The 16,585-nt window shown below is 33.9% G+C and overlaps 1 protein-coding gene across 2 annotated transcripts in view; it reads right to left on the reverse strand.

Annotated features, from left to right (window-relative positions):
• mspo (M-spondin) overlaps nucleotides 1–15,347 on the reverse strand; it is a 52,773-nt gene extending 37,426 nt beyond the window's left edge. The window contains exon 1 of one of the 2 annotated variants that reach the window (XM_053748769.1): nucleotides 15,122–15,347. The gene's annotated coding sequence lies outside the window, so the exon portion shown is untranslated. Of the gene's footprint in view, nucleotides 1–15,094 lie in introns of both variants that reach the window. The other variant, XM_053748770.1, reaches the window with a different exon arrangement.
• Between the last annotated feature and the right edge of the window lie 1,238 nt (nucleotides 15,348–16,585).

Below are 16,585 nucleotides of genomic sequence, written 5' to 3' on the forward strand. Positions count from 1 at the left end.
TGAGAGCCCACTTCTCGAAATTATATGAACATATTATGTACCTATAAAATTCTTAGATTGGTCAAGTGTAGACACAGCATTAATACTATTAATCCTCTTAGGATAATAGATATCGGTTCTAACCAGTAGTTTATAACCGAAATCCCGGCTAGCTAGCCTGGCTGAACAATATCAAATAACATAGTCTGGCAGACTTCATCAGTCTCACCATGTATTCTATTACGTCTTTATAATTTAGTCTGTGACGCCACGGGGGCAATGACCGAACTATTTTGGTGCCTTTGAGGTGAGATATCGTTTGAATTGAGACAGATTGGGAAAAGTCTGTGTCAAAAATTTTACGTCCAGTTTTTGTCCAACAATTTTAAGGGCGTATCTAGCTGCACACATTTTTATAAATTCATTTTATTTCTTAGCGATAAATAAATGAAATTGATAAAAATGTGATGATGGCGCTAGTGTGCAGTTAGATAGGATTTTAAATGAAAAATACGTTGTTTTTATAATATATCATTTTTGATACAGTATTCTCGTTAAATAAAGCTTATTGCATTCAACACGTGACAAAAAAAATTTGCTCATGCAGTAAATTGGAGTACAACAGGAGGTCGTCATGAGCTAATCCTGGTTGCAATATTTAGTCATGCAATAATAATGAATCGTCATTAAAATTAAACAACGAAATTTCAATTCAATTAGCTGAAGATATCTGCTTGAAAATTGATATGCAAGTTTCTACCCGAACAAACCTAGTTACGTTAACGTACATTGCAAGTTAATTAAACGCTTTTAAATTATTAGAGTTTTCAATTCAAACTCGATCGCGTTTATGTTTGAAGGCATTTTGATCAGGCTAACAAAAGTGAGATCAACATATTACATGATTGGTTGTAATTGTTAAATTGATCACTCTTGTTTCCAAAAAGTCCAGTTTTAGCCGGACACTTAGTCCCTCCGTCAACAAGACAGGATTGTTGAATCATGTCCAAAGTCGACGGGGACTATGGGGCGACTCGTTTGAAATGTCTATGTTTAGAACTTCAGGTGTTACTGACGGAAGAGAAAGCCACATGCGTAAAGATAGCTTCCGCCGGATTCTCTTGTTTTATTTTTGGGTACTTCAAACGAGTTTTGGGGACATATTGCGGAAAATTTAGGTGGACAACGGTACATATCAACCGCAACTTAAGTTAATCCTGTAAAGAACTCTATGCAACGGTAATAAAGTCAAAATTTGCATGGATTTTGAGTATCATTGTATTTCTTGAGTATTTAGGGCCTGGCCCCATTACTCCGTCCTCCTCCATCGCGTTTACGCGCAATTGTATGCCGTTTTAACATACGTAGACACACGTCGATGTCAAACTTAATTTGTAACCCAGGCTGCAAGCTATTTGCTAGAAGTTTTTTATAGTTGCTATATTTAAAAATCGAACATATTTTGCTTTTATTGTTTCAGCAAACTGACGACCATTCATTAAAGTCGCAGTTAAAAGTGGCCGTCGCATGGAACGCAATACTCGTCGCTCACGCGTGATTAAACTTCGCTGTTGTGACAGAATGTAATGTATAGACAGATATTTTACACAATTTCCTGTGCTCGGGTTGATGAAGGTCTGGGCGAAATTTTATTTTATGTTTTATTTAAGAAAAATGTAGACCAACTGCTTCAGAAAAATACTTAAATAGACATGGAAACGGAGCCAATAAAAGCTCGACTCGTTAACGGAAATAGTTGTGATATCAAAACTACCTACAGAATTAAAGCATTGTTATAAATTGATACGAGTAAACACTATGATATATACAAAAATATAACTTAAATAGTTTCTAAGATTACACGTTTTAAGTTTGAGTAAAGGTATATAGTTTGATAGCAAATTATATCCTGCATAGATCTCTATGTGGCGATTATAGACTCAAATTTGCAATTAATTTTAATAGCTTTATATGCAATTGACTGTACTAGAACAATATAGGAAGTATGGTATAAAAACCCAGATCAAAAACGCATCAAACGTCGAAATTTTATTCCAGATTGTACCCAAATAAAATAATTATTAAAATGAGTTTTTCAAGTAGTTTCTGAAAAGTTTCTTTCTCGTAATGAACTGGTCCAGCCAGCGATGACCCAGATGAAAACTAAGCTCAGGTTTTGAGAGTAACTCTCAACATTCTATCGCGAATTGCAGTAGGAAAATATAGTTAAAATTTTCAAGGGCCTGGCATGAAACAGGTAGTGCAAAATTGTTTTCTTTTTCGCAGAATTTCCACAATATTTTTTTGTATGTTTCTTTGTAAATTCTTTGTTGCACAATAAAATCACGTGAAAAGGAAGGCAGTAAAAAGAGAGACGGGTACAAAGGCAGACTTTTATAGAAAAGTATTTCTTCCAGACAACCAAGTATGTGAAAGGAAATAATTTGAAACCATTTTTTTTAATCTGTAAATTCATGCGCGCTTGTGATTTTTATATTCAACATCATATTCTACCCTATTTTCGTCAAACATAACACTTTATTCACTTTATTAAAAGTTTCATTCATAAAAGTTTATGAATATACCTCAATCAATTTAACTAGAAAAATGTGTGTAGTAGCTGATGCAAACATATAGAAATTCACCTACTCGTCTATCCTTTCATAGTATAGGGGTATATCTGACCCCTTACGGACATCATAAATATCTTCTCCCCTCATGCTCTGACGGGTTACAGACGGTTTTTACCAATATTTTGCCGATATTTCAAAGGGGTATAAAACGCCGACGTCATGGAAACGAAATATATTTAATCGTTGATTGAAGGGTTGCTAACATAGTTTTCTAGGTAATTTTTACTAAATTTGCATGAAAATTTCTAAGAATATTTTCTATGTATTTAATTGTACACATTAATATTATTATTATCATTATTTGCAAAATTTACTGGACAGATTGTTATGAAATTTGGTACATTGGTAGGATATAACCTGGAATAATACATGGTAAATCTCACGGGAGCGAAGCCCCGGGGCGCAGCTAGCGTTAAATAAATAATATAATTATACCTAAGCACGCCTTTAAAAATGTTTATACATGAATTCCGCACTGAAACCATGACAAGGTTTTGCGATATTTTTTTTAAATCTCATGCAGCAGCATATCTCATGCATAAAGAAATGAATTCACGAAAAAATTTAACGTAAAACGCAAATACCGAAAACAATCAAGCCTAAAAGTTATTGACGCAGCGAATGCTCTAGAAAATTTCCGTGAAAAGCGAAGTTCTCAATGGAATCATATCGCGAGACTGTTCCTCAGGTAATCAGGGTAATAAGCCCCAGTAAGTTTACCAAACTGCCGCGCCGTTCAGAAGCTCGGAAAGGGCGAAAGGACACCGCTTGAATTTTTAGTGTGACAAATTGCTTCAAATAGCTTCGTTTGAATTATGTCTTGTTGGGTTATAAAACACATACTGTTTTGTTTAGATTTGATTATTTTTTTATTGATACCTTGTCTCTCAAAAACATAGAATAATAACATAATAAGAACCAAAATCTTTGTTAGTTTTTAAAAAGTAATATTTTTTTTTGCATTAAAATATGTTGCAAATATTTTTGAATAATGTAGCATTCTTAAAGAAATTGTTAAACAACAGGCAAAGTAAGTATTCAACTCAATGGAAAAAAATATAATAGCCAGCGTTTAGCGCTGGCTGGTTCGATGATTATTATTAAAAACAATTTCCATAAATTTAGAATATAACTGACATTAATTTCAACCAGTTATTTTTTCAATTAAAACAAACTATTTCGTGTCCGTTCGAAAGTTCGAACACGTTTCGAAATCGAATCGAGAACTATCGGTTTAACAATTATACAATCGAATGGCCGTCGCGTACTCGAATTCGAACAAGTTTCCCCTTGTTTTTCAACGCCCCGGGCCCCAAGGACCGATAATTCTATTAAGTTATTGTTTTATCGCTATCATTTGTATGGTTTGCATAACGCTCTTGAAAGTTTATGGCTCTTGGGGTGATTTTTTGTTTGCCAAAGCGCTATAAAGTATCGAGAACTTGTGTTTATCGTTTGTTTCTATTTACCCACAATTCGTTTATAACATTCTTAGCGGAGTGTAATTTAAAATAAAAATATTTACTTTAAGAGTAAATTCATGCCTAAAGAACACATCAGCAATAGGTTCTTTTTTTTTTATTTTAACTTTCCCAAACCATTATTATTTTCTACAGGCAAAAATATTAAATATTAACCGCCAACGCAATCTTTTCTTTTTCACTAGAAAAGATTGCCGTTAACCAAAATACTTTTCGGGGCTCTCGAAAGAACCTTTCAAAAAATAAAATGGAAATCTTTGTCCTTATCATCAAAGGGCCTTTGTGGACTGAAACACAACAAAATAAATGGCATAAGCCATGAAAATGCCTAAACTGCTCTAAAAACTTTGTCAATTACTACTACGAGACCGAAAAGGACAATAGGGACGAAATATTATTATAGTTTTTAAATAGCAAGGGGATAGTCGAGTACCGAATCGATCGCATAGAATAGAGACAATAGATAAACAATTGTATTTAACCGGCGCATTTGTACCGGTTCGTAATGTAGACGTTAACACATATAAATTCAGTTTGTTTAATAAAATTATGGAAATCGCTTCCAGAATTTTAAAACTTTTATTCAACAATATTTTATTACTAGCTTGTGCCCGCATACACACATACACACACATACACACACATACACACATACATACATACATGCATACATACACACATACATATATACACTTACATACACACATATATAAGCTTTTTATGTGATCTAAAAGGACATGTTATTATATTAGATCTCAATTTAAATAGTGCTATACTCAAAATGTTAACAAGTACTATTGTTACTTTATTTTTTATTGTGGAATGAAAGAGATGAATGAATTCAATCCCAATTCTCTATAGCATTTTTGATGAAGCTACACATATACACACATACATACATACATACATACATACATCTTCAGAAAAGAAAGTAGTTATAGAAATTCATCAATCAATCAGGAAAATATTCAACGAAATAATCTCATCAAATAACCAAACAGTTCATAAATTCCACCAATTAAAATCATCAAGAGACCACGGAGCTAACTTGGAGAACAGTTTGAGAAGATCTGAATTATTAAAACTTCATTACAAGCTGAAGATTGCGTTGAGAAATTCACAAACGCTGGGAGCCGTTTGATTTTTTCATAAGCCTTAGTGCTGTACATTTGAAAAAAATGCCTATAAATTTATTAGATACGCTGATTGCACGTAGATATTATTTTTTTAATCCGCCGTTTCTTCATAAGTTCCTTGTAAACTATGCAGTGTAAAATGCTAACAGTACGCATTCTTTTTTAATCGAATAACGGTGAGTTGCACCGTCAAATTTGACGTTGATTTTAATCGGCATGCCACCTGCCATTTCTACAAAATGGCGTACTTTGTGAGATAGAATGTTTTAAGAAGAAAGTTTATATGTGTGAAACACCCGTGCGAAACCAAGGTGTGTCGCTAGTATATGATATAAGAGTCATATTATCAGTGATTGGTTGTTAAAATGTATGTAATTCACCATATACATTGTAACACAAATTCTAAGTAAAAGCCGGACATTATTAATAACGGAAAAGTCATTAACTACCGTCGGCCCTACATCATCTGTCGTAAAAGCCTTGTCATGTATCCGGGAGCCGATTTGATTGTGTATCGACAGCCGGGATAAATTAAACTTTAATGTTAGGGATAGTGTACCGGACAGGGCAATTTGATTACGGCTAAATATGAAATGACGGACATAAATATATAGGATTAATTAAAATTAAAATGAAACTTGTTTTGAAATAATGAAACGGTACGTTTTGGTTATTCTGTTCTAATTTTGAAAATAATCATGAAATGAAAAAAATATGGAATCAAGCGGGAATTGAGCCATAGTAATTACTGTCCCGGACAAACATAGTATAGGTATTTTGTAAGGTACTTATATGTACTTTGTTGTGTGTGTATTGTTTTCTTAATTACAGTTAGATTTAACTTCAAGTCAGAATGAATTCTAAATTTGCCTTTTAAAACAGTTAAGTGTTGCCAACTATTAATCTGCCTTGTTATATTATGTAGGTACGTGAACACGCCTGTGACTCGCCTAGATATTCATTAACTCTGAAAGTGTATTATGAATAACTCAGAGAACGGTTGAGAAGCAAGAACTTAGGTTATAATTCATTTATATTCATTCTTTAGTTTCCAAGATCATTATCACTGTTTTAAACGTATCGTGTGGTAGGGCTAGGGTGGTCACTTGAGGACTACATATTCTATCGTGGATGTTGTAGGAAGCGACTAAGGGATATATAGCCTTGGCAGCTGATAGGCAACAATAACATTCCCAAAAAGGGTATACAATAACATCAACGAAGGATATACATCCTCCCAACATATATTCAGTTTACACGAGTGCTGCGCTTGAAAAGCTTTAAAAGTTTGGTATCATTAGGTATATTCATCAATCGGGAATAGAACCTGTGACCTGTAACCAATTTAACAATCACACTACATAACTTGGTTGACCCCCAATCAGATACGTAAATAAATCTGCATTAGTCGTATTTCAGTTTAAATTTTATTTTGTTATACATTTTGCGGAGCATTGCATTCTAAAGAATTACAAAAGTGTAACCTTGGAGTACTTTGGCATACTAACCTGAGAAGAAGCCGGTTTATTTCAGGAGTTATGAGACACAAACTTTAATGCGGACGCCGAGCGAAATTATTTTTAAATACCTTAGCAACGGAAAAACAAAACATTAGCATGTAATTAATGTAAGTCGTGCTAAAAATTAAGCTACATTTGCGTAAATATCTTGGTATGCATCATTAGCTGACGTAATAATAATAGATTTTGCCCCCGGTTTCGCTTCACACGACTAACTCAAAAAGAAATGTTGTATATTCATGGGACCCTGGATATACAAAATTCCTTTTTGAAATTTACCCAAATTTATATCTTTTACCACTTCTCAATATAGTAAGCGTCTTGACAGATACTGATGTGTAAGTTCCAAGATATAAAAAGTTTTTGTGTAGGAACCTATACGTTATGCTTAGTAACATAGCCTATGTTACCAAGTGACGGCTGAACAGTGTTAGTCATATTTTTTAATAATTTTTGATTTTAAAAATTTCATTGTGAACTGTCAATAATATAAGTAGTGGAAATTGTAGCCAATTTCAACATTCTGAAATACTTTAGGTACAGAATACTGAATCAAGGAACGATTTTATTCGGTTACTCATATAAAAAAAAATTAAGTTCCAAAAAATTATTTTCAAAAACTATACCTGTCGACCACAACTCATTTTGTTTCATCCTACAAATATCACCCGGCCTAGATTTCTAAGCAATGAGGTAAAGGAGGCAGTAAAACTATATTATTAGATTCTGATCTACTTTGGTCATAAACTCAAACCATAAACAAGCCATAGATAATGCTAACAAGTGAATGAATTCAACATAAACTATACGGAAGACTGATCTTTGGTCTCAAACCTCAATACTACAATTATAACCTACAAAGCGAATACAAATTGAATTTTCAGTTCTGAAATTGAATTAGCGCCTTGTTGCTTGGGAATATGGACTAAAATGGATTTAGTTGTGTGTTATATATGATGTGGTCCACGGAGACTGTGGTTTGTCAACGTGCGATGACCTATTTCACGTCTATTTTGGGTGGACAAACATCGAGCGAGTGTCGCTTGGATGAGCTAGCGTGCTTTGCCGAGGGACACCTGGATTTTAAAAAGTTTGTTGTTTTTTTTTTATTCTGTAAAGGGAAGATCTCTTCTTTAATATGTATTTTTATTATTGTATTCCGGTGCCGGGAACAGCATAAATACAAATCACCCGTTGCCATGGTGCACAAGTCAATATATCATGGAAGACTGTCATTGTCGATATCTAATTATGCTGTTAACATTTTAATTTAATTCTGCACTCTGTAACTATAGCAACGTAAAAATATTCCCTATGATATTTAACAATGACTTTAACCGACGCGTGGCTGTAGTCTAGACAAAATGGCGTACTTTGCGTCTTTCTGTGCACGTTAAAGTTAATCTCAAAATTGACGGTGCAACCTTAGTGTGTAGTGTAATAAAATACCAATAAACAGTAATAATATACCCAATATATTCATTTAGACATGGTCACATTTCGTAATATCGGCAGCGAAACGCCAGCAGCAGAGGGCTTTGTCAAAATAAACGGCACGTGTATTCTAAGCTTACTGGTGCATGTGTTGAACATACAAGGGCTTTGTATATTAAAAACCCCCTACATCAAAGGTTGTATGGGTTTTAACGGAATATCGGTGTGATCCATTCGCGAAGCGTTATATTTACTTTTAGGCTTCTGTGATTTTTAGGAAAATGATTAGAGTGTTTGTATGTATTTGATTACTAAATCGTTTCTGTAAAAAAAACTCTGTTTACATTTTATACGATGTTTATTTATAAAAATAATTAATTTCAATTTTCACCTTGAATCGTTCAAAGTTTTATTATCTTGTTATATTAGGTTGGAAGCAGAAAGGGGAGGTCTTTGCCAGCAGTGGGAGACTTAAACATGCTATTTAAAAAATATAAAAAAGTAGATTGTATATTGCATCTGCGTCGTCGTTAATAACATCATGCTCTGTACCTAAAATATAGATTTACAAATACATACACGGATATCGTTTTTTATATTTTAATGCGCGTGGTTCCTCAGCCTCTTGGCTGAAAGATTCATATATTGAGATATATTTTCACATAATTTTACGATATGGAATATCAGAATATTGCAATATTTTGGTTTAGTTGGCTTTATACTCTTTCTTTGGATAAGTTTTAAACGTGCGCTTCAACTTTTGCGCTTTTCTAATAGAAAAAATGTTTAACGTTTTGAAAGAAATAATGCAGAAAAGAAAGTAATAAAGAAATTTTTCCTTAATTAATCACTATTCTTGGAACAGTTGCCAAGAACGCAAGCTCGATAAAAGACACTTCAAGGAAAATTGATGCGATTAACGTTTACAAAACCAATCACGGTGCAGTGTTGCCTGCAAGGAACTTACAAATTGACTAACTTTCAAAGCCATTTTTTTATCTTGAAGAATTAAAAAGAACTAAGAAAGTGTAGAATAAGAATTCTTTTCTTTGTAAATAGCTGACGGGCTGACATTCGATTTTACAAAATTGTCTCATCATTTGCCTTTGGTGTGCAAAAATAGGGGGGCTACCATGAAACACGTAGCCCGTCATTGCGTCCACACGTTCTCTAAGTTTTACACGATGCGCAGCTTAGGTTTTTATTCGAACGAATTCGACAATTCAACTTGGGGCAAAAATAGATAGATTTTTTGTATGTACAGGTATGTTTGTAACACGATAACTTTCGACTTTCGAACAGTAGCTCTGATTTTGATGAAATTTAAAATGTATTTAGGAGCTGTCAATAGAATTTTTTAGTTAGTGGGGTTAAGTCGTTTGTGGGTTTAATCGGTTAAGTCGTTTTCGAAATATTCACAATTTTGTAAAATGTTAATGAGCATTTATTGAGTTCGCGAGGTCTAGGTTCGCGGCGAACAACTAGTATTATAAATAGGAAATTCTATCTATCTGTCTGTCACATTTTTACGACTAAAGCCAATTTTGGTAATGTATGAAATTAATATTGTCAGGGTCAAACATAGGCTACAGCGGTCGGAGCTGCGGGCAGCAAGTTAAAAGAATTGCATCGAACATCGTTCAGTCGCTCAATGCGAACGCTGGCTCACCCAGTATATATAATGAGCGATTGTCGAGTTGTTGATCGATTTTACAGAATTCACCACCACTCGACTCACGCTGCGCTCACTCGTGCGAGCTCTAGAACGTTTTTCCCGCCTCTCGATCTTCGTTTGTTTGTAAACTCCACTCGAATGCATGATTAATTTATGCCGTGTATTCGGTTTTTTTTGCAAACACAGAGTATTTACAAGAATCGAAGTTTTAAGTGTTTTTGTATATTTTTTGGCAAACTGCGAAGTTGTCTAGAGCCTTCGCTCTCGAGATGACTCGTCTAGCTATACAGCTAGACGTGACGTGACTATGAGAAGAATCTCCAATTTATTTCCTTGATTGACTTTTACAATCTACGCGGGAGGAGAAGCAGCTGGCACTATATATATATATATTAAGTTTAGTATTATTTGAAGTAAATTTATGCATATAATAATAAACGTAAGTATGCACTTAAATCAGTATAGTTTATTCCTTCTCACGTAACAAAGTGCAGATTGCATTATGCACTTACAGGTGCAACTTCTTGAAGAATGGTGTCAGAGGCACGCCGCGAATAAATCTTCCTGAGTGCGGCTAAGATAAATCAGACATCGGGCATAGAAGGTAGCGGGGATGCTAAATGTCTACTTTACTAGCTGCGCCCCGGGACTTCGCTTCCATGGGAATTTGGGGATAAAAAGTACCCTACGTGTTATTCCAGGTTATACCCGTGTATCAAATGTCATAACAATACATATATATATACTATATATACATACATACATATGTATGTATGTAATGTATGTATGTATGTGTGTATTGCGAAAGTTTGTATGTATGTACATACATACATACATACATACATACATACATACATACATACATACATACATACATACATACATACATACATACATACATACATACATACATACATACATACATACATACATACATACATACAAACTTTCGCATTTATAATATTAGCAGGATACTACTTGAATAGAACTATAAACATAAACTGTACGTGGTTCCGCTATAAAGGACCGCTGCAATGTCAACTATATGGGCCTGTTTCACCACTTACTGATAAAGTATCTGATAGTCAATCTAGTATCACATGAAATAAATTGCGTTAATAATTGTGTTTCACAAGTGATTGATACGTCTAACTGACCAACGAGATCAGTCAGATTCATCTAGCAGGTTAATTTATCTCTCAGCAATGGTAGACTATATCCAGATGGAAGATGCTCCGACAACGGATTGGGGGACGCTGTATATTTTATAAGCAGTGCCATAGCTCAAACGTCAATCTTTCGTAACTTGGACCAGACATTTGAACCACACTCCGCACCCGTCTCGTCTTACTTTATCAAAGAAACTCTCACTGTGACGTTTACGAGTATAATGCTTTCGTGCAGTCGGTTATGCTATAATGTACAAACAAGTTTAAATGTTGGGACAATATTTTATCCCTTTGATCACAAATTGACCGTAAATAATGCTTAGATCTCGCTATGTTTAGTATAATCTGATGTTAAAATGAAGCTTGCGAGACTAGCTGTTTCCTGTAACCTCGCCTGCGAATGGGCGCGTTAAACTTTCACCGCCAGTTTCTGGTCTCTGGGGGTAGAGAAAAATAAATATTTAAACTCTAATCTTTAGTTACTATACGAATAATATAATCTTCAACGAAATTGTTTCGACGTTTTAAGTGTGAAAGCATAACAGATAGACTTATAACATTCATATGGAAGTATGGAATATTATTTTTTTAATATTCTGCAATTAGAAAATTTCGTTCAGGTGAGAAAATAATCCGGATCAATGAAATACGTATGCATAACTCCATATAACATTATTCCAGAATCGTGCAGCAATTTTCGTCGCGTAGGTACATGCAAATTTTAGAGATTATCAGCCTCATGCGCCTAAAAAAACAATTCCTCGATTGTAACGATTGTACATACACCCCAATGTTCAAAGATCCTGAGCACACACTGCTACCTGACTGCGAATAACCTACTTACCCTAAGAAAATAAACATAAAGCGGAGTAAGCGCTGAAATTGATATTTCCTCGAGCGTTTCAGCAGTTCGCCGGGTACGTTTTACAGCTAAAGTCACTTTCAATTTTCAACGTAAAGCGCTTTATGGTTTGCTGCGATCGTGACGGGCATAAACCTCCAGAGAATGCCTCGACTTGTCTCCATCTATGCAAGCCGCGGGATTGGCCAATCCTTCAAATCCACACCAAGCAATTTCCAACCATATCCCTTATCGAATACAGTATATTTTACAGATAAGTGTTGAAGAAAATATCTTAATCTTCGAAGCCAGGTCCATTTTTTGCTTAACAGATGTTACCTTGTTGCAAGAAGCTTTAAAACTTTACATTACTGAAAGCTTTTAAGATTTAAAAATGGTACTATTTTTTTATTTACGACTGAATTTAAATATAGGATCTGTTATACCATATACGCGTGGTATAAATTTTATTTAGGCACTGACTTTCAAAGTGCTCTGGCGCATCTGTCTGTCTATTCGCTGATAAACTCAAATACTGCTCCGCGGATTTTCATGCAGTTTTCACCACTAGATAGTGTGATTGCTGAGGAAGGTTTATGTGTGTAAATTATCATATTTTTATCCGAGCAAAGTCGGTACGGGCTGCTAGTAAACTATATTTCTATATCAGGGTATATAGAGCATAGACGATCAATTTATTAATATATTTATAACAGCACCTATAATTCTATATTCAATTTTGGACATAGACCTCTTCCAATCTTCTAGTTATCGTTGTCCAATCCCGTCTTGCGTGTAGAAAATTACATCGTCTTAAATTATTATAAATGTCTTCATTGCGTCCTCGTACGGGTATATGGTCTCTACTCTAGCACTACACAATACATAGTATTATATTATTAACCTTTGTATATTTTTATATACAAAGGCTATAGCGAGCGGAGCTGCGAGCAACGGCTAGTAATAAATAACTCTAAAGGTCATCAAAAACTGTGTTATCAGAACTATATTTGAAGTTGATTTTATATCTCAAATAATAAGAAATAACTATAAATTCCACTTCATTTGACGAAAAAAATATGTTTTAACACAACGCTACTTTCGACGCTTTGTAATCATTGTTTAAAACCGTTCAAAATTGTTCATTTCACAATTGAAAAAATATTTTCACTTCGTTAATTGCTGTTTGGACGTCGCCGGCAGTAGGTACCTTTATTTGTGACTGTCATTTGTTTCACTGTTGGTTTTGTCCCGGCTCTCACGATGTCATTTACATGTCACAAAATGGTTTCATTAATGCGATAAGCCCAGGTATTTAAAGCAAGATTTGTATTTCGACGTGACTATTTGTCTGTGAAGCTATAGCGGTATTTTCCCATATATTAAGAATGCTATGTTCTCTAGTCTCTATAATAGAGGATACATACAATTTCGAAGTTCCTACAAACTCACTCACTCAGTTTTTAAATTACGTATTTAGTTTATTAAACATACTCGTAATTCAAAATTAATGTCACAATCTATTTGTGTAAGCATATGTATAGGATTTATAAAAAATAAATAGGTCATTATTCAATAAATAGATATACTTATTTCAGCAAATCAAATGTATTTAACATGGAAACAAATAGGGGAGGCTTTTGCCCAGAAGTGGGACCTGAGAGCTAATTAAAAAAAAAATAATGGCTATAATTTTCTCCCAATATATTCAAAAAAGCAAGTGAAAAAAAAAATATAATATTGAAAATTCGTGGAATTTAAAGTAAAATTTTTAAATAACAAAATATTTAATGGGGGCGAAATAAAAGCAAAATATGCGAGTTTGCTTAGTCTTCTCATATGGAGATTGTACATAAAGGGCTAAATAAAGGGCTAAACTGGGTATTTTATTTAGGCCAAGGCAATCTTCTATTCTATTTTCACGACACTTTGCTCTGTCTACTTCATATTGTGCTTGCGTAGGAAGTTCCAGGTTACATTTTACCCATGTGCCAAATTTCATAACAATGCGTCCAGTCGATTTTGCGTGAAAAAGTGATAAACATACATACACACCTATCCTCACAAACTGTCGCATTTATAATATTAGTATAGGATGGGACAGACAAACTTCAATCCGCGGTTTCGCCTCCGAGAATTGACCACGAGAAATGTGCTTTTTCTTATAAAATGTCTTTCCCCGTACTGCCTACTATAAGTATGAGAAATATCAAGAAGATTAGTTGAGTAAATAAAACGTGAAGAGGTAACAAAAAAACTGACTTTCGCATTAATAATAATTGGGATAATTGGGACAAAAAAGTAGGGAAGGGGATCCTGGGCTCCGATGCTCAATGGCTGCAAAAGCAGCCGGGAATACGTTCAGATGAGAGAGAGACTTTGTATAGTTGGGATATTCTATAAGATAAGCGCTACGAAAAAAAAAAACAATTCACAAAGATATTGCTACGAGTGCTACGACCGCTACGATCGTAGCCGTAGCTCGTAGAGTAAACATCTACGAAATTGTATGAAGCCTGAAGGGTATGTAATATTTATACTGGCAAAGTAATGTTGTGCAATTTGAATAAGTAATTGCTTAGTTTATGAGGGCGTCGCAATTTGTACGGGTTATGAATATTCAACCCTTTTTAGTATTGTGATAATAAGGCTCTATTATTATATAAACGAATATTCTTGTCTAGAAAATGGTTTGTCGAATTTTATTATATTGTTTAAAATTTCGAAATAAATACAAACATTTTTGAACATATGAATCGAACTTGAATGGAAGGTACTATTTTTTATTATTATAGCCAATATATAGTACCTTCTTGTTGAGATTAAAATATTAAATTATGAAATTTAACATTTTAATCTCAACAAGAATAATAATAATTTAATCAAACATAAACATTAAAACTTATCTTGTGTAATAGAAAATATTATAATATGTACAGTAAAATACCCATTTCCAAATTTCAACTCAGACAAGAACTGTTTTTTTAATAAATAAAATTGTGAAAATCATATTAAATACATTAAATTAAATAGGAATTAACTAAACAACGAACAAAAGCGAAATTCTCCTGAGAAACCTGATTAAAAATTCAAACAAAAAAGTTTGTAATCCAGAATAATAAAGATGAAACATAAAGAAGGGCACTCAAAGTCTCGAAGCAACAATAAAAGAGTTATATTCGCCCCAAGGCCTCAAAATTACAATTTTCAGCCACCTTATATCTACCTGAAATTGGCACTGTAACGCACTCACCGTACTGCCGCTCTCTCTACATCACTCAGTATCTCAATGCACAAAGTTTAATTAAAAACACAGTTAACTACGTCTCGGTGTTCCCAATAGATTTTTAAACCTGCGTTTTCATAATTTTTTCATTAATGTTCCGGCAAAAATACGCCTGTATCGTATTATTTTGAAATTCGAATGCGATCAACACATGCGATCGCCGCGAGCTCTCGGGCGAAACTAGGAGCTCAGTGGTTTGCTACAAACCCGAATTGAGCTGGACAAGGATAGATACATTTGTGGGAACGGGATAGAGTAGGGTGCAGAGGTGCGCAGGAAAGAATTAGATGTTTATTTGGGCTACATGTAATGGGATAACAGAAGCTGTGCGTGAGGTTTTCTATTCAAGTATCGCCTTCATTAGTTTCAAGAATAGGTATTTTGAAGCTCTTGCTCTTTTTGTGAGCCTGGTATCGGTGTTTCCTAAATTCATGATTACAGAAACTTTTCCAGAATTCCTAATAAATGTATGTAGTGGAATTACATTTTTTCAGCTCAATCAAAATGAAAGGATGTTTATTTCGGTTAAATTATTACTCATTAAATCAAAGAATATTCCAAATCTATAAAATTTTCAATATCTATCTACAAAAATTGCTAATGTTTTAAATTATTAATTATAATATAAAAGGAACTGATAAATTAACTTCAAAACTGACAAAAACGAGGCATTTTTTAAAAGTCTAAATAAAATTAAGGCAAGTCCGCCATTAAAAAGCTGTCCTGACAAATTCGATAAAAGAAATTCGTATCGTTTACAAAAAGATACTGGTGAATATATCTGCAAACTAGGAGTAATGGGATGGCTTTATACAGTAATGATTTTACGGAAATTGACCTTTATGCCAATAATTTTAAGGTATATTCATTTTCATTTATTGTTGGTACTGTGACCCGAAACCGGAAGCGTCACAGCCAAGAAAGTAACCGAGAACATGCGAGGATGAGTGGGAATTATTTTGATATATATAGCATTAGATAAATCAAGAATTTTGAGTTCGAAAAGCTATCAACTAAAAACTGTCTATATCCTATATCAATATTAGAAAAAAATCTCTTCTTCATAGTCGTAATTTCCTAATGGCTGAGAGTGGTGGTCATTAGGTGGAATAAAACACACACAACGTTCTTGGTACTTCCAATAGATTGGTTTGCCATACCCTTCTCCATTTCACATATAAGTTAATAATAAGCCAATTTTTTATAGAAACCTAACATCTGTGATCGCCCATGTTTTGTACACAATATTAACAGATTCTGTAAATCAGTCGGGCGGAATGCATAAAATAAACAGTCTGTGGGAAGTGTTTCCGGCTTTCCGGGAAATTCTCCGAAATTCTATTCCTACTCTCAATTTACGCGTTATCGGTACTTAATTGAATAAATATTGAGCTTTTATACATATTTCTATGTTGCAATGAACAACAAATT

The sequence above is a fragment of the Plodia interpunctella genome, chromosome 8, assembly GCF_027563975.2.
Source record: "Plodia interpunctella isolate USDA-ARS_2022_Savannah chromosome 8, ilPloInte3.2, whole genome shotgun sequence".
Taxonomy (NCBI): Eukaryota; Metazoa; Arthropoda; class Insecta; order Lepidoptera; family Pyralidae; genus Plodia; species Plodia interpunctella.